The sequence below is a fragment of the Hypanus sabinus genome, chromosome 5 (assembly GCF_030144855.1).
Source record: "Hypanus sabinus isolate sHypSab1 chromosome 5, sHypSab1.hap1, whole genome shotgun sequence".
Classification (NCBI taxonomy): Eukaryota; Metazoa; Chordata; class Chondrichthyes; order Myliobatiformes; family Dasyatidae; genus Hypanus; species Hypanus sabinus.
Window position 1 is genome coordinate 138365628 of NC_082710.1, and position 27908 is coordinate 138393535.

The 27908-nt window shown below is 45.8% G+C and overlaps 1 long non-coding RNA gene across 1 annotated transcript; it reads left to right on the forward strand.

Annotated features, from left to right (window-relative positions):
* Nucleotides 1-27884, forward strand: LOC132393772 (uncharacterized). The gene is made up of 3 exons (XR_009512080.1): nucleotides 1-1308; nucleotides 7452-7765; nucleotides 27191-27884. It is a non-coding gene; the product is annotated as an uncharacterized LOC132393772 (long non-coding RNA).
* The last annotated feature ends 24 nt before the right edge of the window (nucleotides 27885-27908 follow it).

Sequence of the window (27908 nt, forward strand, 5' to 3'; positions counted from 1 at the left end):
CGAAACAGCATTATACCAGTGCCAAGGTGCAAAGCACAGTACTGACACTCACGCACAGCACAAGGAGCATATAGCACAGCTAAGATAACAAACAAATATAAGATAGCAGGCACATATAAAACACCGAGCATGTATAAAATATCACTAAAATAAAGTCACACAAAAATATATAGTCCAAGTCCCTGAGTCCATGAATGTTCTCCTATTGAGGGAACACTGGGGGCAGCACCAACTGCGGCTTGGACGCCATGCCACCTCGATCCGATGGAGAACATCAACTCTGACATCCTTCCCCAGGGCCACTGTAAACAGGCGGCTCTTCTGCTTGAGGCCTAGTTCTTGCTACAATGGAGGCCTCATAGCTGCAGCCCCGACAGCCCCTGCCGTTCACCAATAAATCAGCGAGTCGGATTTGCAGCATTCCACATTACCAATGCCCAGCAGGGTCTTGGAGTCACTGGAAAAGCTACTAAGATGATTACTTGCTACTTGACTTCACCAGCACCTTCATGTACTGACTCCTCCGACATCTCCCTAGTACAGGCAGCAGCACAATCTGCATCAAGTCCAATTCCTTCAGTTTCTCCACCAACAGGCAACTCGCTCACGGGATAGAGCTACAGTACTTTAAGTTTGTAATGTTCAGCAGGGTTGTGCGATCTTAAAAAAGTATGATTAAAAAGGACCCCCTAGAAGCCGCTCAATTGAACGCACTGCTATTTTACCAGGAAGTAAGAAAAATCACTGGGCTATGATCCAGAGAACTAGACTATTGACTTAGAGACATTTCAGTTTAATCTCAGGTGAGGAATCTAAATTCAAGAGATTTGGCAGATTCTGATTTTTTTTAAATATGTAGACCTTTAAAAGAAAATCTATGTGATCATGAAACCAACAGACTGTGGTTTAAAATCCTATCTGGTTCATGAATTTTATTCTGATGCCTCCAAACCCACTAATATGACCTGGGAGGATTTTGACAATGGGCAGTAAAGGCTGGCCTTGCCAGTAATGCCTACATTTTGTGAATAAATAAATAAAAATGATAAAAAAAATTCTACCTGATCAAATCTTGCGATGGCGCCCTTCCATAAAAATAACATTGCCTTTTTATTTTACTGCCTGTGTTGTTAAAGCCACTTGATATTTCAACTCATTTATTCTTGTAGACTCAGCTTATTCCAAGGATCTTTTTTTTCTGCCGTCACTTTAAACCCTTGCATTTCATCTTACCTGCAGGCTGTCAGTTAATAGGTGCAGCAAAGCGCGCAATCAAGTTGATCACAGAGACTGCATTTTGTCCAGTAGGTAAGTTTAAATCCAAATTGTACCTTATTCTAAGGCTGATGACTTTTCCTCACCTCATTAGACATTTCCCAGCCCACTTTAAGGTCTCAGGCAATCTGGAAAGGTTTGATAAAGTAACACCATTACAGAATAGCTCTCCCGTATATTGTTAAGATACTCTGCACAAGTCATTTTGAATGGACTGTTTCAAAGACCTGAAAAAGATTGGCCACAATTGGAAGGGCTTTCTTGTATGCCTTGACATTTTGTCATCACAAGAGATTCTTCAATTTCACCAGAAGATCACAGCCTATATTATTTTCAGCCTGAGTCTCGTGTCAAAGATGTTCCGTCTTCTGCAGCTGCTCAAACCTTTGTACTTAATGGTTATATAGCCAAGTGACCTTGCAGTTAATATATTCTGGAAGCACACATCATCCATTAAACTGACAAGGTCTGTTGATTGTCTCTGAATAGCAAAGTTCACAAATAGAGTCAGGTCATCTCAGCGAATTGGCAGTGATGAAATTGATTTAACATATAACTGGCATGCCAGTAACCACAACTACTACAACAGCACAAGCAACTTCTATTTGCGCAAAGGCTGTGTCATCATGAAGCACCACAAACTGCTTGAGAGAGGTTTGATCGAACAAACCTTTGGATAGTTTGAGATGTTAGGGCACAAAAAGAATCAGAATCAGGTTTACTGTATTATCACTCTCATATGCTATGTAATTTGTTGCTTTGCGGCAGCAGTGCAGCGCAATACATAAACAGTACCGATAATTTATGGTAAGAAACATAGAATAAATAAACACATAGTGTTAAAAGAGAGCAAAATAGTGAGGTCTGCTGCTGGCTTCATTGACCTTTCAGAAATATGATGGTGAATGGGAAGAAGCTGTTTCAAAATCATTGAGTGTGGGATTTTAGGCTCGTATACCTCCCCCATGATGGTAGTAATGTGAAGAGGACATTGCCTGCATGGCAAGGATCCCTTATGATGCATGCTGCTTTCTTGAGGCATCACCATTTGAAGATGCCTGTGATGAAGCTGTCTGACTCAAGCATTTTTCAATCTTGTGCATTTGAGCCTCAACGCCAGCTGATGTTGCAACCAGTCAGAAAACTTTCCTTGGTATATCTGTAGAAATTTGAGAGAATCTTTGGTGTCCTACCAACTCTTCTCTAACTACTAATGAAGTATATCCACTTGTGTATCTTGTCGGGCCTGCACAGGAAGGCACCTCCTGGTCTCCACCAGAGACATCTGCCACTCATTTCCAATAGGAGACACCTTCATCAGTGGACAACTGCTGCTCATTTCCAACTCACCACCTGCAGCCTAATTAAACCTAGTTCTCACCCGCAGCTCTTTGTTCACCCATCAAACAAGCTAGCCTCAGCCAGTTACTCTTAGCCTTCAGCTACCTTGATGCCTTGTCATGCTAAGTACCTGTTCTCTCTTGTTTTGTGTCCCCACAAGGCTTATTATTTTGCAGTTTATTAGTAAAGTATTGTTTACTACTAAATTGTCTGTGATGCCCTTCCTGAAAGGAGAGAATGACCAATAACTGACCAACAGAGTATGCATGCCTAAAGGAAGCTGTCCATTGACAGCAGTACATGATTCCTAAGCAGCATGACCATCTACTGTCTGTCTTGATACAGCAACCCTGTGCCAGGCAATTTATTTCTTAGGAGCCCTGGATTTAGTGGCCAAGAGCTTCAACAAATTCCCACCCAGATGCTTCAAGTTCCTGTTCCATTAGGTCTTAAAATTTAAGTTCTGTATTCTACGGACTGAACCAAGAAGGCCCTTGTTATTCCCCTCCTGACTGGTGAGCTCTAGCCTCAACTGTTACTGTGGGACAACAAAATCACCATTTGTAATATATATGAGGTATTCTCCGCTGAGATACGCTGGGCTTTTTGACCATCCTGGAAATGGAAGGGGGCCAACGGATTGGATACTTCACCAGTGTCAAGGATCTGCATTGCACCATGGAGTTCAGGACCGTTGCCATGGAGTGTGGCTGGAATACTGAAGTACTGCTGGCCCGTTAACATCATGGTCTCTTGGAGTGCTTGAAAGATGAGCTCTGTACCCAGCAGATGCCCATTGACCTTGAAATCATCATCCAAATTGACAAGCATCTTACTGAATGACCCTCCCTAATCATCAACCAGAATGCCAGAACCATTTCAGGCTGCAGGGCCCTCATCAACAATGCCTCCAGAACCAAAGAGGCTAGGTAGAAATTCCTAAAACCTCCCCTCCCCCCGAGAGAGTGAGCATTGGTGGAGGAAAGACTTGTGCATTTACTGTAGGGCTGCCAGTCACCCTTGCATCAAAAGACCACTGCGTCTGGAAAAACAGCACCATCAGGTAGAGATGAGGGGCCCCCAGAATCTCATTCCAGCACCGTACCCGACTCACTCTCTCTGTTTTCCTCCACACCACGTCAACTCTACATAGACAGGAGGCTCTAGTGCATTCTGGTGAAACAAGCCACTTTCTGGACCAAACTACGTGTGTCTGGGCTCCCTACCAAGCCTCTCTCTTACACCTTCGACATCACAGCCTTTGACAAACATCCTTTGGGGTCTGAGATGATCAGACTGTGCACACAGCCTGTGCACATAAGCATCAGGGAGCACCATCTGTCCATCCAATTTCTCCTTATTGACTTAACCAACACTTCGCTCATCTGGGGTTACTCCTGGCTCTCCACTCACAAACCTTACTTCACCTGGTCACCCAGTTCACTGCTGAGTTGGGGACCTGCCCGCTGAACCACCTGCCAGAAACTTCAACTGAATTCAACCTGTAAATCCGTGGAGATGGAGGAAACTCTCAACATCGCCAAATTCCCACAGAAACACCATGACTTGGCCATCGTCTTGAGTAAAAGGGATGCCAGCACCCTGCTACCTCCGTAACCACACAACTGTGCGATTGACCCCCTCCCAGGAACCAACACTCCCCAAGATCGCCTGTTCTCCCTCTCCCCACCTGAGACCCAAGCCGTGAATAACTACATCGCCGAAGTGCTATAGCACAGCTTCATTTGGCCATCTTAGTCTCCAGCCGGAGTAGGATTCTTTGTTGTCAAGAAGAAAGATAGTTGTCTTCACCCCTGCATTGACTACTTTGGACTCAACAAGATCATCAGTAAGACCTATTACCCTCTCCCCAAAATACTCTGTATGCCAGATCTTCACCAAACTGGAACACTGGGTCTCCAAAGCACATATGACCTGATATGCATCTGCCATGGAGATAAGAGGAAGACGGTGTTCATCATGCCCACTGGCCACCACAAATACTTGTTGATGCATTTTGGACTTTCTAACAGTCCAGCCATTTTTCAAGCTTCATTTTCTCCAAGGACCACCATCACCACATCTGTCATATTTGTTCAGTTCTCAGCATCTCCTCAAAAACTAACAGTACAGCAAGTTAAAGAAATGCTCTTTCCACACCCTCATCATTTCCTTCCTGGGTTACATCATTTCTCAGGCATTATGATGGACCCGGAGAAAGTGCATGCCATCATTGAAGGGCACTGACTGCACACTCTTAAATGGCTATAGGTCTTTTCTAATTTCTGCCACCAGTTCTTCAGGAAATACAGCCAAATAGCTTCTCCTCTCACTTCCCTTGCCACATAACTTATGTCCTGGATAACCCAGTGCACTACGGTGGACCACACTTTTGAGGAGCTTGAGCCACTTCACCAACATACTCATTCTCCACCATCCGAACCCTTGCAGGCCATTTGTGGTAGAGGCGGATGCATCTGACATTGGCACTGGGGTCACCCTTTCTCTGCGAGGACCGGATGGGGAGACACGCCCTTGTACTGCCTTCTTGCTCGTTCAAATCTACACAGCACTGTTATGGAGTAGGAGACAGGGGGCTGTTCGCCTTTAAGCGGGCTTTGGAGGAATGGAGACGTTGGCTGATGGGAAACTCCGAGCCCTTCCCAATCTGGACTGACCACCAGAATCTTATATCCTTATAACAGACCCACCAACTCAACCCACGTTGGGCTCGCTGGCCCATCTTCTTCAAAACAATTCAACTTCACCATCTCCTACCAACCTGACTCTAAGAACATTCAGGTGGTTGCCTTATCATGATAGTTTGACCAGGCTGAAATGGAAATCAACCGTCAGCCCATCATTCCAACCTCACAGATCTCACCCCAACCATCTGGGATCTTGAGAAGCAGACTGGTCAAACCTTGCAGCTCACGCCTACTCCAACTGACACACCTGGCAACTGCTTGTATGTTCCAGCAGTCGTGGACTCTGATTCACTCCAGTGGGCCCACTCCTTACCCTTTTCCAGCCATCCGGGCACACAACAGACTCTGAATTTGCTGTCACGCTGGGTCTGTTGATAGGTGTATGTCAGTTGGTCACTGCATCCCCTCAATATGCCCAATCCGATTCCTCTAACCATTGGCATTCTGGTCCCCTCAACACCTGTGTTCACACATCACCATGGATTTCATCATGAGTTTGTCACCTTCCAATGGGGCCACAGTGATTATGACAATGGCATCTGGGTTCTCCAAGGTTGTCCGCTACATTGCTCTCCCCAAACTTCCCTCAACCGCTGATACAGTGAACCTGGTTCTCCAACTTGTTGTTTCCCTTCATGGCTTCCTCCAGGATGTAGGGTCAGACCAGGGCCTGCAATTCATGTCCCACTTCCAGTAAGCCTTCTGCTCCCTCCTCCATACCTCAGTGAATTTATCCTCTGGCTATCAACATTCAATCAAAAAGAGCTAATCAGCAAATGGAGAAGCTCCTACAATGCTTTGCCACCTCTAACTCTTCCGCATGAAGAAGTATCTGCTGTGGGTTAAACTGTCTCACAATCTACACACCTCCTCTGCCCTGAGTGCATCACCCTTTGAGGTGTTTTGTTGCTACCAACCCTCATTATTCCCCACGGAGAAGGCAATGGTGGAAGTCCTGCCTGCCAAAGTCCTGGTTCACCAATGCTGGAATGTTTGGAAGACGACATGGAGGACCATCCTCACTGTCAACCACTGCCGCAAGGTCTATCTAACTCCCACCAGCAATGAGCCAGATTAATCTGGTCTGGGGATTATGTATAGTTGTCCATCAGATATCTTCCCCTATGCAATGACTCTCACAAGCTTTTATTGGTCACTTCACATAACATTAGTCCTATTTCTTACTGTCTCCAGCTGCCACCATCCCTCAAGATGATATCTACCTTCCATATGTCTTGCCTCAAACCCATTATCCACGGACACTCAACCCACCTGGCCCTGCACCTCCAGAAACAAGGAAGGTGGTTCAGGGTCCACGTTTCTCCAGTTGATGGATTCACGCTGTCACGGGTGGGGTGTGCTGTGCCTAGTCGACTGGGCAGGGTTCAGCCGCGAGAAGAGGCTTTGGGTGATATCTAGTGTCATTTTAGATCCATTGGTCATAGGGAATTCCACTAGATCCACCTAAATCAATTTGGGCCGTTAGGTGTTGGCCATAGGAGGAGGATGGATCCTTTCAGGCCTGCACAGGCAGGTGTCTCCCAGTCTTCACCCAGCTTACTGCTCACCTGTCACTCATTTCTAACATCATCTACAACCTATTTAAATCCAACTCTCATCCCAATTTATCCATCAAACCTCTCACTCAAAGTCAACAAGACCAAGGTGCTGTTATAGACTTCAGGAGAAGGAAACCTGATGTCCATGAAACCAGTTCACATTGGGGAATCAAAGGTAGAGAGGGTCAACAACTTTAAATTCTTCCGCTATCATTTCAGAGGATCTGTCCTGGGTCCAGCATATAAGTGTCATTACGAAGAAAGGATGGCAGCACCCCTACTTTCTCTTGGACTTAAGTGTATATGCTGGCAAGAAAATGAATTCAGGATTGTTTATGGTGACATATATCCACTTTGATAATAAATTTACTTTGATCTTTTTGAACCAGCCAGCCTCAACCAGTACTCCTAGTCTTCAGTTACCTTGTTACCTTGCCACGTTGAATATCTTTTCTTCTTTCTTTTATGACCCCTGTGGCTTATTTTGTAGTTTATTAGAGAAATATCATTTACCATTAAATCATCTCCGTAGCTCGGCATTTAGGTCAATTCTCCTTTACATTTCCAGACAACTCTTCATGATCCTAGTCCCAAGATCGGTCAGAGCTTTTTTTCCCCAGAGTATCATACTGAAGATTGAAGAAGAAGGAGAGGAGTCTACTATAACTGACACAGCGAGCACTAACTATGGAGGAATTAATTCCAGGAATTTGAAAAAAAAAATCAAAGTTGGCCGTCAGCTGCTCCAGAACAGCGTCGGTGCAGGCAGCAGAGCGGGAGTAAGGAGTGTTTGTGATCGACAGACGACTGGAGATCAGAGGATCAGCCGTTGTAGGTTGGCCGAGACCCTTGGACTTACTTGGAGAGTACCTGAGGAGGAAGGTAAAGCTGCGCAAGCGCGGGTGATGTCAGCGGTGAGCACGGGCTTTAAAAAGCGGCCCACTTTCAGGAGCGGGCAGCAGAGTGCACGGGAGCAGAGTGCTGGGCTTTGGCTCAGCAGGCTTCGGCGCAAGAGGACTTCGGCAAGAAGCCTGTTTTTCATTTATTCTGACTAATCTGGGATCAGGTAATGCAGGAGACGGTTAGAGCAGTGGTGTGCTCCGTATGCAGTAAGTGGGAGGTCAGGGTCAACACAGTTGCCCCTGATGACCACACCTGCAATAGGTGCGTCCAGCTGCAGCTCCTATCAGTCCGAGTTAGGGAATTGGAGCAGGAGCTGGATGAACTTCGGATCATTCGGGAGGCAGAGACGGAGATAGATAAGAGTTATCGGGAGGTAGTCACACCGAAAAGGCAGGAGGTGACAGTCAAGAGAGGCAGGGGGAGCAGACAGAGAGAGAAGAGTACACCTGTGGCTGTTCCCATCAAAAGTAAGTATACCGTTTTGGATACTGTTGGTGGGGATGACCTACCAGGAACAAGCTGCAGTGGTCCTGTCTCTGGCACTGAGGTTGGACCCTCAACTAGGAAGGGGAGGAGGGAAAGAAGAGAGCGGTATTGATAGGAGATTCTATAGTAAGGGGGGACAGATAGGAGATTTTGTGGGGAAGATCGGGAGTCTCGGATGCTATGTTGCTTTAATGGTGCCGGGGCCGGAGACATCTCAGATTGGCTGCAGGTTATTCTCGAGAGGGAGGGCAAGAATCCAAATGTTGTGGTCCATGTAGGGACCAACGACATGGGTAGGATGAGTGAGGGGGTCCTGCGTAGGGAGTTCAGGGAGTTAGGTGCGAAGTTGAAGAGCAGGATCTCCAGGGTAACAATCTCAGGATTGCTACCTGTGCCATGTGCGAGTGAGGGAAGGAACAGAAAGATTATAAAGATTAATAAGTGGCTGAGAGGATGGTGCAGGAGGGAGGGCTTCAGGTTTTTAGATAATTGGGCTTTGTTCCAGGGAAGGTGGGATCTGTTCCGAAGGGATGGTTTACACCTGAACTGGAGCGATACTAACATTCTTGCAGGGAAATTTGCTAGTGCTTCTTGGGGGGTTTAAACTAAATTTGCAGGGGGTGGGGATCCAGAATGTGAGAGAGGATAGCGAGAGGAAGAATAAAGGACAGGGGGGACTACACGGTTCCAGAATATCAAGTGTGTAGTAGAGAAAGGTGAGGCGGGACAAGTGATAAGGAGGACACATGTACAGAAGGATGGTCTGACAGAACATGAAGTTAAATGTGTTGAAAGAATAAGAAAACTTAGAAAGGACAACAAAATTCTAGGGGCATATAGCCCGATGGGAGTTCAGGGAGCTGCGTTAAGCACAATAGGCAGCGATTCAAACAGAGATAGGAGAAATGGGCTAAAAATTCTAGTTCTGAATGCACGGTGTCAGAAATAAGGCAGATGAGCTTGAAGCTCAGGTGCAAATGGGTAACTATGATGTTGTTGGGATAACGGAGACATGGCTGCAGGGAGATCAGACCTGGGAAATGAATGTACAAGGGTATACGTGTTGTCGTAGGGACAGAAATGTGGGCAGAGGGGGTGGGGTGGCCCTGTTGGTGAGGAATGAGATTCAATCCTTTGCAAGGGGGGACATAGGATCAGGAGAAGTAGAGGCTGTGTGGATAGAACTGAGGAACAGTAAGGGCAAAAGTAACCAAATGGGTGTTGTCTACAGGCCACCAAACAGTAGCATGGATATTGGGTGCAAGTTGAATAGGGAGTTAACATTGGCATGTGGCAAAGGTAATATCACAGTAGTTATGGGGGATTTCAACATGCAGGTGAACTGGGAGAATCAGGTTGGTGCTGGACCACAGGATAGGGAGTTTATAGACTGCCTACGGGATGCATTCTTGGAACAGCTTGTACGAGAGCCGACCAGGGACAAGACTATTCTGGATTTAGTGTTAGGTAATGAACAGGATTTGATAAGCGATCTTGCAGTAAAGGAGCCATTAGGAGGTAGTGATCACAACATGATAAGTTTTTATCTGCAATTTGAGAAAGATAAGGGCAGCTCGGAGGTGTCAGTGTTGCAGTTGAACAGGGGAAACTATGGAGCCATGAGGGAGGAGCTGGCCAAAGTTGACTGGACGGATAGCCTAGCAGAAAAGACAGTGGAACAGCAATGGCAGGTACTCTTGGGAATAATGCACAAGGTGCAAAATCAGTTCATCCTCCAGAGAAGGAAGGATTCAAAGGGGGGAAAGGATTGACAAAGTGGTTGACAAAGGATGTCAGCATTAAAAAAAAAGGAAGTATGACAGAGCTAAGGTGAGTGGGAGGACAGATGATTGGGAAGTTTTTAAGGAACAACAGAACTTAACTAAAAAGGCAATACGGGGAGAAAAAATGAGGTACGAACGCAAGCTAGCCAGGAATATAAAGGAAGATAGCAAAAGCTTTTTTAGGTATGTGAAGAGAAAGAAGATAATTAAAAACAATGTTGAACCCTTAGTGAGTACTTTAGATCTGTTTTCACTAGGGAAGCCACAAGCAATCTCCCGGATGTATGGATGGGCAAAGGACCTAGGGTAACAGAGGAAATGAAACAGATTGACATTAAGAAGGAAACGGTGATGAGTAGACTGATGGGACTGAAGGCTGACAAATCCCCAGGTCCAGATGGTCTGCATCCTAGGGTACTAAAGGAGGTGGCCCCGGAAATTGCGGATGTATTAGTAATCATTTTCCAATGTTCCTTAGATTCAGGACCAGTTCCTGAGGATTGGAGAATGTCTAAAGTTATCCTATTTTTTGAGAAAGGAGGGAAGGAGAAAACAGAGAACTATCGACCTGTCAGCCTGACATCAGTGGTGGGGAAGATGCTAGAGTCTATTATTAAGAATGAAATAGTGGCATATCTAGATAGCAGTGATAGGATTGGGCTGAGCCAGCATGGATTTACCAAGGGTAAATCATGCTTGACTAATCTATTGGAGTTTTTCGAGGATGTAACCAGGAAGTTAGACAAAGGAGATCCAGTGGATGTAGTGTACCTCGATTTACAGAAGGCATTTGATAAAGTCCCACATAGGAGATTGGTGGGTAAAATCAAAGCTCAGGGCATCGACATTGACATTGACATTGACAAGCTCAGGGCATCGACATTGACATGGATAGAAAACTGGTTGGCAGATAGAAAGCAAAGGGTAGCAGTGAATGGGTGTTTCTCGGAATGGCAGGTGGTGACTAGTGGGGTGCCACAGAGTTCGGTATTGGGACCACAGCTGTTTACAATTTACGTCAACAATTTAGATGAAGGCATTGGGAATAACATCAGCAAATTTGCTGACGATACTAAGCTGGGTGGCAGTGTGACATGTGATGAGGATGTTAGGAGAATTCAGGGTGACTTGGATAGGCTGGGTAAGTGGACAGATACTTGGCAGATGACGTTTAATGTGAATAAGTGAGAGGTTATCCACTTTGGGAGTAAGAACAGGAAGGCAGATTATTATCTGAACGGTGTAGAGCTAGGTAAGGGAGAAATACAAAGAGATCTAGGAGTCCTTGTTCATCATTCACTGAAGGTGAATGAGCAAGTGCAGCAGGCAGTGAAGAAGGCTAATGGAATGTTGGCCTTGATTACAAAGGGAATTGAGTACAAGAGCAAGGAAATCCTTTTGCATTTGTACAGGGCCCTGGTGAGACCACACCTGGAGTATTGTGTACAGTTTTGGTCTCCAGGGTTAAGGAAGGACATCTTGGTTGTAGAGGAGGTGCAGCATAGATTCACGAGGTTAATTCCTGGGATGTCTGGACTGTCTTACGCAGAGAGGTTAGAGAGACTGGGCTTGTACACGCTAGAATTAAGGAGATTGAGAGGGGATCTGATTGCAACATATAAGATTATTAAGGGATTGGAGAAGATAGAGACAGGAAATATGTTCCAGATGCTGGGAGAGTCCAGTACCAGCGGGCATGGTTTGAGAATAAAGGGTAGGTCATTTAGAACCAGAGTTAAGGAAAAACTTCTTCTCCCAGAGAGTTGTGGGGATCTGGAATGCACTGCCTCGGAAGGTAGTGGAGGCCAATTCTCTGGATGCTTTCAAGAAGGAGCTAGATCGGTATCTTATGGATAGGGGTATCAAGGGATATGGGGACAAGGCAGGAACCGGGTATTGATAGTAGTTGATCAGCCATGATCTCAAAATGGTGGTGCAGGCTTGAAGGGCCAAATGGTCTACTTCTGCACTTATTTTCTATTGTCTACTGTCTATAACATTAAGGAGATCGAAGAGAAGCAGGGTGTCATCTAAATCTTCCCCTTTGCCATAAAGTAAAAAATAGGTTTTCAATCAACCCATCAACCACCCCTTCACAACCCCATGTTATTCTCCCTGCACTCCCTACATCGGTAGAGTCTTTTACAGCAATCAAGTAACTCTTCAACTTGCATGTGTTTGAGATATGGGAGGAAACTGCTGTATCTGAGAGAAACCCACCTGACTGCAGAGAGAACATGCAAACGCCACAGAGACAGTATCTGAGGTCAAGACTGAATCTGGGTCAAAGAACCATGAGGCAGCAACTCTCTTAGTTATGCCACCAAGTGTGACTTGAAAACAGGTATCATAATTCTTAAATTAAGGGATTATTTAATCCCTAGGAGCAAATATACATCAGTGATTACAGGACAGAAGAATAAACAGAAGCACATGGGTACAAAGGTTTGGATAACTGTTCATTAATTGAGGAGAGGAGAGAACTGAAAGAAGATTTACCCGGGCGAGAAATGTCAACATCTGGAGGACATGGATTTTGTACGAGAGGGAGAATGTTTATAGGAGATGCAGGGAGATGTTCATAGAAAATGTTTTTATACAGAGAGTGGCAGGTGCCCACAATGGCCAAATGGAGAAAGGAATAGTGGAAGATGATAGATAGTGGCACTTAAAAGGCTTTTAGACACATATATACATATGTAGGGAATAGAATGTTGCGGATTATGTAAAGCAGAAGTGATTTAGTTTAATTTAGTATTATAGAGTCAGAGAACACTATAGAACAGAAACAAGCCCTTAGGCCCATCTAGTCCATACAGAGCCATTTAACTGCCTAGTCCCATTGATCTACACCCGGACCATAGATCTACATACTCCTCCAATCCATGTACCTATCCAAACCTCTCTTGAAAGTTGAAATTGAGCTCGTCTGCACCACTTGTGATGGTAGCTAGTTCCACACTCAGACATCTGAGTGAAGAAATTTCTTCTCATGTTCCGCTTAAGCATGTTTGACCCAGACATCTTGGGCTTGTTCCACATTCCATGATACTTCAAACACTCTATATTCCATTTATAATTTAATACCTCTATTTTGCTGGCAGCCTTCACCTTGTTGTTTTAGACAACACCAAAACTCTTTGTACAGTGTACACATTCAGTCTGGTTAGCTGTGAACCAAAGTATTCCTGTCATTCATTCTTCATTGCATTACCGGAGATTGATCTAAACCTTTCCTTTTACAACCAAACAAACAAGAAATCCCACATGAGACAAAACATTAATATGCTGATGTTGGCTTTGAAATCCACCTTTTCCAAATTGATGACTTTTCAATTCAGCACAGTTTTTGGGCAGTGATGTTTCCTTTCCATTGACAATCAATGCAACTGCTGAAGTGCCATAAGCAAGGAGTAAAAATCTACTGAGTGATCATGGAAATCATTTGGACAAGTCACAGAGTCATTTCCATAGATTTATAGAGGTGTTCAGCATGGAAACAGGATCTTCAGCCTATCTGGTTCATGATCCAATCTGCCTGTGTTTGGACCAAGTCCCTCTAAACCAGCGGTTCCCAAACTTTTTTTTATGCCACGGAGGGGGAGAAAGAATGCGTATTAAACACAGATCATCATCCACCTACCTTAGAAACCTGACAGCTGTGACTTATTATATAAGTCACAAGCTACAGATACCAATCATACCAGATCAAAGGCACTGTAATTATTCAGAAAGATTGAACAGACTCTATGCTCAAAAAAGTGAGAAAACTGAGGGGTTGGTAAAATAACTGTACAATGTCCTGGGTATGTTACTCAAAATGGCCTCTTTGGTTTGTTACAAGTAGGAATGTTTCTTTGTCGGATAAGTGTTTCTCTAGCCGTTGTTTCACTTTAGAATGGCTGATATGGTAATTGTATTCATTTGTTAATCAATGGGGAATGTCATTGTGTCTTGTGATGCTGGGAACTTGGGGGAGGGGTTTTCGCGGGTTTTTTGGGGGGAGAGGCCGAAGAAGAGACTGAAGAAGGTGGACGTGTGCTGGACTGCTCGTAAGACCACCGGGGTGGTCCCAGGTGCGACGGCCGGATGGGTCGATTGGTTCGTTGATTGAGCTCCAACGAGTGCACTAAACAGACTGAACTTTGATAAGTGGCGCCTTTTGTTTTTTTCCTTGTGTATGTGGTGAACTATGTGCCTGTCTGGACACGCCCCTGCTGACTGCTCCTGTGGCTCCTCCCACAGGCCCCTGTATAAAGGAGACCTGCGGCCTGACGCTCGGCCTCAGTCTCCAAGACCTTGTATGATAGACACTCACTCCTGGTTCCTTCTTCCAGTCAATAAAAGCCGATATCTCGCCTACGTCTCAGTGTGAGTTATTGATGGTGCATCAGTGTATATATATTGTATTGCTTACTACTCTTTTTAATTTTAGTAAACTCTTTAAAGTGTATTTCATAACGGTATTTGTTGTGGATTTGATACTGTTGGCGGGCTCGAGGCGTAAACTCGATTCTCACAGCACCTGCGTGTACGGGAGGTGGGTTGGAGTGTGGCTGGATCCCTTTTTCCCCTAGACATATACCAGCCTGTTGGGTAAGGGTTACATTTGTGGGGTGCTCGTCCCGGATTGGATTGTCAGGGGCTGTGGAATCGTGCAGGCAGCAGAGCGGAGATGGACAGAGACAAGTTTGTTTGTTGGTGCCAGTTTGAAGGTGTACCGGTACAGTACGCATGCGTAGTGAGCAGAGTGGATGTTCGAGTTTCGGGAGACGCGATAGTGAAGGGTTTAAGTTCGGTGAAGGGTATTGGGCAGGTAGAATTGGTAGCTAGACGGTGTGGTAAAGAGGTAGAGTCTAGCTGGGTGTTGGTTCGTACGAGTGCTGACATCAGGACAGTGGAACTGCCGGCGACGGTCAGTGTACCGGGGGAGGCGGGGCCGTGGGGGCTCCACACCTACAAGGATGAGGCTGAGGAGACATCGGGGGAAGAGTTAGAGCTAGAGGTGGACCCCAGAGAGGTGCCCGGCACTAGTAAAGGGAGGTGGGAGGAGGGAGTCGTGACTAAGCCCCGCTCCCCAGGTAGGGTGGAAGTCTCGGAGCTGGCAGCCGCACTTAATTCCCTGGTGGGAGTGGCCGAGAGGCCACGGCTGAAGCTGGGGGTGTTCTCCGGAGCCAAGCCTACTCCGGACGGGGAGGTAGACTATGAGACCTGGATCGAGCATAAGTCTTTGATGTTAGAGGAGTGGCCAGGCTCGGAGGAGGAGAAGAGGCAGCGATTGCTGGGAAGTTTGAGGGGTTTAGCAGCCAAAACCATCCGGGAGTTAAAAGCTGAGAAGCCTGGGGCCTCAGTGGAGGACTGCCTAGAAGTTTTGGAGGGAGCGTTTGGGTTGTCAGGGGCACCCTGGCTGCTTTTAGCAGAGTTTCAACGCCTGGAACAATGGAGAGGGGAAAAGCTCTCCGAGTACATATTTAGGATGGAGGGGATGCTCTCGGGGCTGCGGCGCCGAGGGGTAGTGAAGGCGACTGACGTGGCTAGCGTGAGGATGAGTCAGCTATTCAGTGGCTCTCTGGAGGAGGACAAGGTGGCATGGACTATCCGGCAGGCTTATAGGAAAGGTCCCCCTCCATCCTTCGGGCAACTGATTAGAGAGGTGCGAGAGGAAGAGAGAGCATTGGGGCGGAAAAGGGGCACGGGCCTACGGGAGCGATCCTCAGCGATACAGGAAGTGGTGGCTGAGTGGAGGAATGACAAACCCCCGGGGAGTAGGGAACCCCCTTTGGAGGGGAGGGACAGGGGAGGTACCTACTCTCAGGGGCGATCAGTGCAGTGGATTGGGAGCAGGAGCCGTCCTGGGAGAGGAGGGGCGGCCGGCAGTGTGTGCTTTAACTGTGGGAAAGAGGGGCATTTCAGGCGGGACTGTGGAAGGCCAAGGGTGTGCTATAGCTGTGGAGAGGAGGGTCACTTTAGGTGGGATTGTGAGAGACAAGGAGTCCCGCGGAGGACAAGCCCCCCTGCGACTAAGAAGGGAGAGGTGTCGGGGAAACTTAGGAGAGGCTCAGTGAGGGAATGGACTGGAGCCTCTGGAGGAACACGTTCCCAGAGATCAGCCGGAAGACCACCGGGTGCCCACGCCTCTGTTCCGGATGGGCTGGTAGGACCCCGTGCCAGTGTGGGTCTACGGATAGAGGGAGTTTACGCAAAAGCCGTTCTTGATACTGGATCGCAGGTGACCTTATTGTACCGGTCTTTCTACAATCAACATCTAAAGCATTTGCCCGTAACACCATTTGACGCCCTGCAGATTTGGGGTGTGAGCGAGGGTGACTACCCGTACGATGGGTACCTATCGGTGAGATTGGAGTTCTCGGAGGGCGATGTGGGAGTGTCGGAAGCTATTGAGACGTTGGTGTTGGTGTGTCCTGACCCGGTGGAAACCGGTGGTGCTGCCCTCCTGGTGGGGACTAACTCCCCAGTTGTGCGACGGCTCCTGGGAGCTTGTAAGGAGAAAGGGGGGAAGACTTTCTGGAGACCCTCTCGGTGCATCCAGTGTTTCGAGCAGTGTTCGCAGAAGGGGTTGCCTCCCAAGGGCTGGACCCGGAGTGTAAACGAGGGACGGTGTGGTGTACGCAGGCGAGGCCCAAGGTGATCCGACCCGGGGAGGTAGCCCTAGTGATGGGGACCCCCAGATTCCCAGGAGTGCCGACGGGAGAAGCTCTGTTAGTAGACGCCCCAGACGATCTTGAAGGGGAGACACGATTTCCGGCGGGGGCGCTGGTGAGGCCCAAAGTGCAGAGACCAGGGGTGGTACATGCGAGGCGTATAGCTATAAGTGTCAGGAACACCAGGGCAAGAGAAATCACCTTTAAGAGGGGAATGCCGCTGGCACATCTGTTCCCGGTGACGGTAATGTCCAGCGCACCAGTGCGGACCCCTAACGGGGAGGGATCGGAGCATCGAAGGGAGCTGACCGCTGAAGCCTTTAACTTCGGGGATTCCCCAGTGTCGCCGTAGTGGAAACGCAGGCTAGTGGAGAAGATGCTGAAGATGGAAGCTGTTTTTTCTCGGGGCGAGTTTGATGTTGGCTGCTCCAAAAGCACTCGCCACACCATCCGGGTGACGGAGGACACCCCGTTCCGAGAGAGATCCCGGCGGCTGGCTCCGGCAGATGTTGAGGACGTGCGACAGCACTTGTGCAAGTTGAAGGAGGCCGGAATCATAGCTGAGTCTCGAAGTCCTTATGCGTCCCCAATAGTGGTGGCACGGAAGAAGAATGGGCGAGTGCGCATGTGTGTTGACTACAGGACGTTGAATCGGCGAACTGTCCCTGATCAATATACTGTCCCAAGAGTCGAGGATGCTTTGGCCTGCCTGAGCGGTGCAAAGTGGTTCAGTGTGCTGGATTTAAGAAGTGGGTATTACCAGATCCCGATGAGTGCGGCCGATAAAGAGAAGACCGCTTTTATCTGCCCGCTGGGGTTCTTTCAGTTCGAACGAATGCCCCAAGGCATATCCAGAGCCCCAGCCACCTTCCAGAGGCTCATGGAGAGAACTGTGGGGGATATGAATCTGTTGGAGGTGCTGGTGTACCTGGACGATTTGATAGTGTTTGGATCGACTTTGGAGGAACATGAGGAGAGACTGTTGAAGGTGTTGGGCCGGCTTAATGAAGAAGGGTTGAAGCTTTCCCTGGACAAATGCCAGTTCTGCAAGTCATCGGTTAACTACATTGGCCATATCATTTCGCGAGAGGGAGTGGCTACTGATCCAACCAAGATAGAGGCCGTGACCACCTGGCCGAGACCCCAGAAAGTGGGTGCTCTGCGCTCATTTTTTGGGTTCTGTGGGTATTACCGGCGATTTGTGAAAGGATACGCCAAAGTGTGTCACCTGTTGACTCAGCTGTTGTGTGGCTATCCCCCGGTGGGGAAGAAGAGGACGGGGAACCAGAGGCAGGATGCTGGAGGATACTGGAACCCGGCGGAACCTTTTGGCTCGAGATGGGATGATCAATGTGAAGAGGCGTTCCGATCTTTGAAAAGGGCACTGACCCAGGCCCCGGTGTTGGCTTTTGCCGATCCCCAGAAGCCATATGTGCTGCACACGGATGCCAGCCGAGAGGGTCTCGGGGCTGTTCTGTACCAGGAGCATGGCAAAGCATTGAGGCCGGTAGCCTTTGTCCGCCGAAGCTTGTCGCCATCGGAGAGAAACTATCCCACTCACAAGTTGGAGTTCCTGGCGCTGAAGTGGGCGGTGGTGGACAAGCTGAGCGATTACCTTTACGGAGCCAAGTTTGAGGTGAGAACGGATAACAATCCTCTCACTTATATTTTGACTTCGGCGAAGCTGGATGCCACAGGACATCGGTGGCTGGCGGCATTGTCGGTATATGATTTCAGCCTGAGGTACCGCCCCAGAAGCAAGAATATCGATGCGGATGCATTGTCTCGTCGGGAGCCGGGGGAGGAGGAGAGGGACGAGGAGTGGGAGAGTGTCCCTGCCCCTGGAGTGAAGGCGATGTGTCAGTTTGTTATCACCGTGAAGGCCGAGGGAAGAGGGAGGCTGGAACGAGCCGTGGACCATTTGGGGGTTTTTGACGACGCCATACCCCTAGTTTACTGTGACCTGACCGCTCTGGGGACTAAACAATTGCCGGAACTGAGTCCGGGGGAAGTGGCAACTGCTCAGCAAAATGACCCGGGCATTGGCACAGTGTGGAGAGCTGTCGAGAAGGGGGATGGGGCGTTGGCTGAGAAGGCGAAACACCCATACGTGCCTCTGTTGTTGAAGGAGTGGTCTCGGTTGAAGTTAAAGAACAAAATCTTGTACCGGGTAACGACGCCTCCGGACCAACCCCGCTGTTGGCAACTGGTCCTGCCGGAGGAGTATCGCCAGACTGTACTCCAGGCCTTACATGATAATTCTGGACATTTGGGGGTGGAAAAGACATATGGATTACTCAAAGACCGGTTCTACTGGCCCCGGATGAGGGGGGACGTCGAAGAATACTGTAGGGGATGCCATCGTTGCATCCAGAGGAAGACCCTGCCAGCATTGGCAGCTCCACTGTCGCACTTGCAAAGTGCGGGACCTCTGGACCTGGTATGTATGGATTTCCTGTCGATTGAGCCTGACACCAACAACACCGCGAATGTATTAGTCATCACCGATCATTACACTCGCTATGCTCAGGCATTTCCCACCAAGGATCAGAAGGCGACGACAGTGGCGAAGGTGTTATGGGAGAAGTACTTTGTGCATTACGGCCTTCCCAGGCGAATCCATAGTGATCAGGGGCGGGACTTTGAGAGCCGCCTTATCCAGGAATTACTGACTATGCTTGGGGTTGAGAAATCCAGGACTACCCCTTACCACCCACAGGGAGATCCTCAGCCAGAGAGATTCAACAGGACCCTGTTGGATATGCTCGGGACGCTGGAGATTGGGCAGAAAAGCAGGTGGAGTCGTCATATTGGACAATTGGTTCACTGTTACAATTGTACTCGCAATGAGGCTACAGGGTATTCACCCTATTATCTGATGTTTGGGCGGGAAGCGAGGTTGCCCATTGACGTGTGTTTTGGAGGTGGAGTGGGTGAATTTCCCGGGAAGTCCCATCTAAAGTACGTGTCCGACATGAAGAGGGAGTTACAGCGGGCGTACGAGTTGGCCGAGGCGGCGGCTACCAGACAAAATCAGCGGAATAAGATGCGGTATGATCGAAAGGTGAAGTTTGTACAATTATTACCGGGCGACCGGGTCCTTTTACGGAATTTGGGACTCCCTGGTAAGCACAAGTTGGCAGATCGATGGGCGGCCAGCCCCTATGTAATAGAGAGCCAGATGCCGAACCTGCCAGTTTACCGGGTGAAACCCGAGGATGGAAAAGGGCCTATCAAGGTACTCCATAGGAATCACCTGCTGCCACTGGGTCAAGCGGTGCAGGTGGATAAGGAGCCTGAATGGGAGGTTACGCCCAGTACAAGGACTCTGCGAGGGAGCGGAGAACGGGAAGAGCCCGCTGTTGAAGAGCGGGGACAGGTCCCTCACTCGGGAATGGCTACCGATTCAGAGGAGGATGACTCAGATGAGTGGGTCCCATTCCTATTCGCTGGTGCTCCAGTACCAGGAGAGGAGGCTCCTGGCCCTTCCCATACTGAATTGGGTGAGAGGAGGGAAGGTCTTGAGGGTCAGATGGAGAGGCAGCTTACATTGGTGGGAGATAGGGTGGAACCTGAGCGTGAGCCGGAGAGATCTCGGGTGAGGGAGGACCCCTGTGAGGAAGGGGGTGCGGGTCTGTCAGGTAGACCTGGGGTGTCCGAGACAGTGGGTTCGCAGGTGACGAGGGAGCCCAGTGGGGCAGAAGGGGTATGGAGATCTCAGAGGATTAGGCGCCCCCCGGAGCAGTTGACATATGTGGTACCGGGAGAACCGAGTGTGATTTCTACTGCTCTGGGTAGTTATGTCATTGCCTTCTGCACCTGGGTTGGGTTTTGTGTGTTGCAAGAAGCTTTGGGGACCTCTAGTAATGCCATGAGGGCATGACATTTGCTGGTGGGGAGAGAATGTACAATGTCCTGGGTATGTTACTCAAAATGGCCTCTTTGGTTTGTTACAAGTAGGAATGTTTCTTTGTCGGATAAGTGTTTCTCTAGCCGTTGTTTCACTTTAGAATGGCTGATATGGTAATTGTATTCATTTGTTAATCAATGGGGAATGTCATTGTGTCTTGTGATGCTGGGAACTTGGGGGAGGGGTTTTCGCGGGTTTTTTGGGGGGAGAGGCCGAAGAAGAGACTGAAGAAGGTGGACGTGTGCTGGACTGCTCGTAAGACCACCGGGGTGGTCCCAGGTGCGACGGCTGGATGGGTCGATTGGTTCGTTGATTGAGCTCCAACGAGTGCACTAAACAGACTGAACTTTGATAAGTGGCGCCTTTTGTTTTTTTCCTTGTGTATATATATTGTATTGCTTACTACTCTTTTTAATTTTAGTAAACTCTTTAAAGTGTATTTCATAACGGTATTTGTTGTGGATTTGATACTGTTGGCGGGCTCGAGGCGTAAATTCGATTCTCACAGCACCTGCGTGTACGGGAGGTGGGTTGGAGAGTGGCTGGATCCCTTTTTCCCCTAGACATATACCAGCCTGTTGGGTAAGGGTTACATAACAAAAAGACCCTAGGTTGAGAACTTTCCTATCCCTCTACAAGCCTGATAATTTAGCCCTGGGGTGAAAAACCCGAGGCACATGCAAAAGTTTTATTGGCACTTGGCAAGTAGTGCCACCCCTCAAATTCTTTAAATGCTACCCATTATAAAATGATACATAATGATTATCTTTACCACAAAATAAAGCAGTGACTGAACTTATACAATGCCAGAACAGTAAGATGTTCTCATGAGAAACCTTTCATGCCAGCTTGGCATGACAGTTAGACAGTTGCAAAAACGTGATGTTGGATGATACATTTTAAAATTCTCATAGATCTAGTGTACACATCAGTATTTAGATAGTAAATACTTGAGCCAGTTGGCATCATATTTGCTTTGCTTATAATGTTTTTTTCCCAATTGCCTTTAAAAAAATAATATTTTTGTACAGGTTTTCTAAAATGCTTCAATTATTTCAGTGTGTCTTTGTTATACTTTTATTAATAGTAAAACAATGAATGCATGTACATATGTAACAGGATGCATCCTTTTTCCTTAAAAAGGACCATCATTATTGTTACTAATTCATTAATCAATAATAACCTCTTTTCAAAGTTACTAGGGTATATGAGAGAAATTGTTAGAAGATTATCACCAGGTTGGACACACATTTCAAAAAAGTTCACCATTCCAGCTTAGACTGTCTCATTTCCAAATACATCACTAATAATACAACACTGAGCCCATTGGTCAATATCATCTCCTTTCTGTATTTTAGGGTTCAAATATCAAAGTTCAAAGTATATTTCTTCTCAAAGTTTTGTATACTATATACAACGTCGAGGTTTGTCTCCTTACAGCCAGCCACAAAACAAAGAAACCATTAAAAAAACAAATCGTGCAAACAATAAAAATAAGCAAATATCACTGAGAACTGAAGTTCAAAGCTACAAAGCCAGTCAGCGCCTATCCAAGACCCATTAGATGCAGGCCACAGCCTCAGTTCAGTGCAGAAATGAGCAAACTTCCTTAGCAGTGAGCTGACACGGGCTCATTCCTTGCCCTTGACACCAACACTCTGACCTTTTCGATCGGCCCGATGCTTCAATTGGCCAAACAGCAGGTCATTCCTCACTCCCAGACCTAGCTCCTGCCAGTTAGATCCTTAATAATCAATTCTCACTGTTGCAACTGTAGTTCTGTGGCAGTCTAAATGAGCTGGACTCAGCAAAGCAAATCAGCCTTGTGTGTCAGTGTTAAAGGTGGAAAACAGGAGGAATTATGAAGTCAGAGGTGGGAAAGAGAAAACAATATCTATTAAACACAGATGAAGTAGAGTAGTCACCATTCACCCATCTTGGAAACCTGACAGTTGTGACCTACTACATAAGTAACATGAATCATACCAGAACTAAGACACTAATTATTAGGAAAGATTGAACAGACTCTTTGCTTGAAAAGCAAGGAAGTTGAGGGGCTGGTAAATCAGCAAAAAGAATTGATGGAGAGATATCCAGAAAAAAAAAATCTCCCTTGTGGGGCAAACAACATTTCGGGGGCATTAACATGTTAGTCACTTATAAATGAAACTGGGAACTCAGGCAAAACTTTTGTGCAAAAGGATGTGGTGTTTACTATCACAAAGACAGATTGAGACAGATAGCAGCAACATATTCAAAGGGAACCTTAGTGAGAATGTGCTGAGAAAGGAACAGAAGGAAATGCTGATGTTTTGACATGGAGGAGGAGGATGTTAACACAAGTAGGCGGCCTGTTCAAGCAGATGGCCCCCATTCTTTTTTAATCTGGCTTCTGACCCATCCTTTCCAATGCTGATGAGGGGCCTCACCCAGAACATCAGCAGTTCATTTTCCTCCTGAAATGTTGAGTTCTTCCAGCATTTTGTTTATATATGCTCAAGATTTACAGCAACTGCAGAATCTCTTCTGTCCCTTGTGTGACTTCTTTATTTAGCATGGACAACAGCAAGTGAAATGCATAGGACCATAAGATATGGGAGTAGAAATGAGCCAGTCAGCTCATTGAGTCTACTTTGTCATTCAATTATAGCTGATTTACTATTCCCTCTCAATGCCATTCTCCTCCTTTCTCCTCATAACTTTTGACATGCTTACTAAACTACACCACAGTAGCGTAGTGGTTAGAGTGACAGTATTAAAGCTCAGGGTGTTGGAATGTGGGGTACAATTCTGCTATTGTCTGTACATTCTTTCTGTGGAATGCATTTTTTTTCTGGGTGATCCAGTTTCCTTCCACAGTCCAGACACCTGCGAGTTGGTATGTAATTTGGTCATAGTAAATTTTCCCATGATTGGCGTAGGGTTGAATCGGGGGTTGCTGGCGCGATGCTCCTGAAGGGCCAGAAGAGCCTAATCATGCTGTATCTCTAAATAAAATTAAATAAGTAAGTAATCAAACACATATCAAACTCCACTTACAATACACCCAATGACATGGCCTCCACAGCCATCTGTGGAAATGAATTCCATGATCCACCACCTTCCAGCTAAAGAAATATCTCCTCCGCTCCATTCTAAAATGACATTCTTTTATTCTGAGGCTGTTCCCTCTGATGCTAGAGTCTTCCGTTACAGGAAACACCCTCTTCACATCCATTGGGTACAGGCTTTTCATTATTCGCAATGTTTCAATGAGATCCCTCCTTGACTTCCAGCAAGTATAGACACTGAGCCATCAGACACTCTTCATACATACATTAACTCTTTCATCCCTGGGAACATTCTTGTAAACTTCCCAGGACACTCTACAAAATCATATTCTTCCTGAGATATGGGACCCAAAACACCTTAAAATACTCTAAATGTGGTCTGTGCTCTATAAAGCCTTAAGCATTATAGCTTTGCTTTAATATTCTAGTTCCCTCATAATGAATGGTAACATTGCATTTGCCTTCCTTATTAGCAATTATGTCTGCAAGTTAACCTTCCCAAAACCCTGCACAAGGATTCCCAAGTTTCTTTGAACTTTCATTTTTTGAATTTTTTTCCCCATTTGGAAAATAGTCAATGTCTTTATTCTTCAATCAAAGTGCATGACCATACACTTCCATACACTGCATTCTATCTGCCACTTCTTTGCTCTCTCTCTCAATGTGTACAAGTCCTGCAGACACCCTTTCTCCACAGTACTATCTGCCCCTCCACTTGTCTTTACAGTCAAGATCCAGATTTCTTGGGTACTTCTTAACAAAACTTGGTGGATGCCGAAACTGAAAAAAATCATCAAATTTCACTTCATGGGCAAAGAAAATCATGATCTTCTACAGATATCCCAAGCAAGATAAACTAGTTCTGGATGTAGGTGAGTTAAAACCCCATGTCCTGGTGGTACAGGTGACTCCAACTCGACAAAAGCAATTTGACCCATCATGGCAAATGCAAGTTAGCAACTTAGAAATGAAGTGTCATGATTACATGAGATGGAGCGTTTTGTTTTCTTATGGAGAGATTGGTGGTGATTAATGCATTGAGAAAAATTAGAAACTCAAGTTATAACAGAATTTAACAAACTAATCTAAATAACTTTCCTCAGTTATAAACATGATATATTTAAGCTAAACCAATGTCAATTAAGTGTCTATACTTTTCATTTTGCAAACTTGTAATAGATCTACTATCAGGCAATGAAATTATATAAGTTTTTGTAAGCAAAATCAAACTAATTATTGGGTTCTGTTGTAAATTCATGAAACTGAAAAGTTAACTCTATTTTATTCTCTGAAAACACTGAATGGCTTGATGTGCATTTCTAATAGTTTTTTGTTTAACACTCAGTGTTTTAGGAACAACTTCTTCCCCCCCACCATCAGATTTCTGAATAGACCATGAACCCATGAACACTACCTCACTATTTGCTCTCTTTTTTGCACTACTTATTTTGTTTAAATATTTCTTATTGTAACTTATAATATTTTACATATTAAACTGTACTACGACTGTAGACAACAGATTTCATGACATACAGCATGTCATTTATATCTGATTCTGATTTCATTTCAAATTCTCTGTTTACATTTAAGTTGGTCAATTAAAAAGATAACTGATATAAATGACAAATGACTGAAGCCTTCTTCATGACCATGTTTCCGGATGTCATGTGCTGTTTTGTTGCTTCCCCAAATGTTTCTTCCTTCAAGTTCATCAAATGGAGAAGGATTTGAATTACTATATCACCTTCCGGCCCCTTTCACAATATGCCAAAGCCCTTTGTGAAGAAGCGTTGGACTATGTTGACACAGCACGTTCTCATAAACTGTGATGGGATGGTAATAAGATAATCAGTTTCAGCAGTATCAATCGGAGTTAAAAACTGGTCAGACAACTAGCGATAATTCTTTTTTTTCTTCTTCAAAATAGTGCAAAGAGTATTTTACAACTTGCTGAGAATAAAATGTTGAACCATGCTTCTGAAGTCAGTACTCCTGCTGCACTCTTTACCCGGTTGTTTGAGCTCAGGTGAATTTTTTTTAAACTGTAAATGCTGAAAATCTGATATAAATACAGGAAATGTCAGAGACATTCAAGTGGTCAATCAGCGTTTGTAGAGTGAGAAACAGGTAATGTGTTCTGGTTTCTGGAGTGGGACCTGCTCCTGCAACCTCAGCAATAGTAATATTACCCACTGAGACAGGTGACAAGGCAACACTTGGAATAAAGTCAGAGCAGGAATATTTAATTCACTGCATATGCTGGTAAACATTACATAAGTTATTCACAGTTAAATGCAAATAATGTTTATGCATATAAACAAATCTAGTGTGTTTTTCACCCTCTGATAGAGGAGAATTAATTGCACAGTTCGGGGAACAGAGTGTGAATTTCTGGTTTGGAGCACTTTTAGATTGAAGTCTCAATGTCATTCCAACTATTCAATTGAACAGTTAGGCTATAGGTTAATTTGTTAGATTGTCAGTCATAATCTCAAACATCACATCAGAAGAATTAATGAAAAATGCAGGGCAGAGATCTGTGTCAGATGTACACACACATATTGTGGGTATTTGATTCAACTATCATGGTAATATTGCAGCTGTCAAACTAACGACAAAATCTGTTTGGTTGAAGGAGACCAAATAATCAGTAACTTAAATCTCTTGATAGTAATATCACTTTCTAATATACACTGAGTGTATGTTCATGGTCTTCTGCAGCTCTAGTCCACCTAGTTTGATGAGTTGTGCATTCAACGATGTTCTTCTGCACATCGCTGTTGTAACAGGTGGTAACTTGAGCTACTGTTGCTGTCTTGTAATCTTACCCAAATCTGACCTTTCAAATTATCAAAGTGTTTTCACCCACAGAACTGCTACTCACTGAGTGTCTGTTTTTTTTTTAAATTTTCTCACCATGTTTGTAAACTGTAGAGACTGGTGTGTGTGAAAATCCCAGGAATATGACAGTTTCTGAGATATACAAGCCACCCCGTCTAACACCGACAGTAATTCCACCATCAAAGTCACTTAGAAGACAGTTCTTTCCCATTCTGCTTTTTGGTCTGAACAACAACTGAACCTCTTGACCATGCATGTATGTTTTTATGCATTTAGCTGCTGCCATGTGATTGTCTGATTAGATACTTGCATTAATGAGCAGGTGTACAGGTGAATCTAATACAGTTGCCACTGAGATTAGAATATTTGGTTACCATAATGGCAATGGTTAAATCATATTTCACTATTGCACATGAATGAAAGAAAAATGGAAGGTTATGGGCCGTGTAGGAGGGAAGGGTTAGATTGGTCAAGGAGTAGTTTAAATTGACATTGTGGACCAAAGAGTTTTCACTGTGCTGTAGTGTTCTATGTTCCATATTTTCTTAAATACATACACCTTTCACATTTGATCTTAGAGATTATTTTGAGTGAAATTATTAAAGTAATAATGCATTGAAAAATCTGCAATTTCCAGTTATATGATAACTTCTTTATTGCTTGCCTCTCAGTTGCATCAGAGGACAATCAGAATGAACATCTGGAGGACTGCAATTTTAACCCACATCTTAAATGGAGCAACATCGTTCATCAGGAGTTTTATGTAGTAGGTGACTCACCCTCTCACTTCCCAGTGGTTGTCTACCATCAGTGAAGTATGAGTCAGGTGTGTGACACTATATTCTCCAGTGGAGTGAACGGATAGAACATCTTCAATTTCAGGGAGCGCGATATCATCTAGACCGGGGGTCGGCAACCTGCGGCTCCCGAGCCATTTGTGGCTCTTTCACCTCTGTGCTGCGGCTCCCTGTGGCTTTGGGAAATAATTGGTCAGTATTTAATTAAAATGTATTTTATGTTAGTTTGTTAGCTTTTGAAATGTAATTATGGTGATCTTGTACAACCTAAGTGTAGCGACACATTTCCTGCCACATCATAAAACGGCTCACAATTAGCCAGCATTCCGGCTAAGGGAGATAGCCTACGGGGGTTTGTGAGTACGCGTCTTTTGCAGCATCTGCGTCCATGGGGGCTGGGTTGAGGGAAGCTGAAAAGCAAGGCTGTTTAGTTCGAATAAAGCTATCTTTGACTGCAGTTTACTGACACCGCTACAACGTGTTTTTATCGCTGGCTGTCCAGACGGAAGGTGCTGAAACGCTTTGTCGCGTGTCTGGAAGAAGTGAAAACTTTCCTGGGCAGCAAAGGGCTCACCTTTCCTGAGCTGGAACA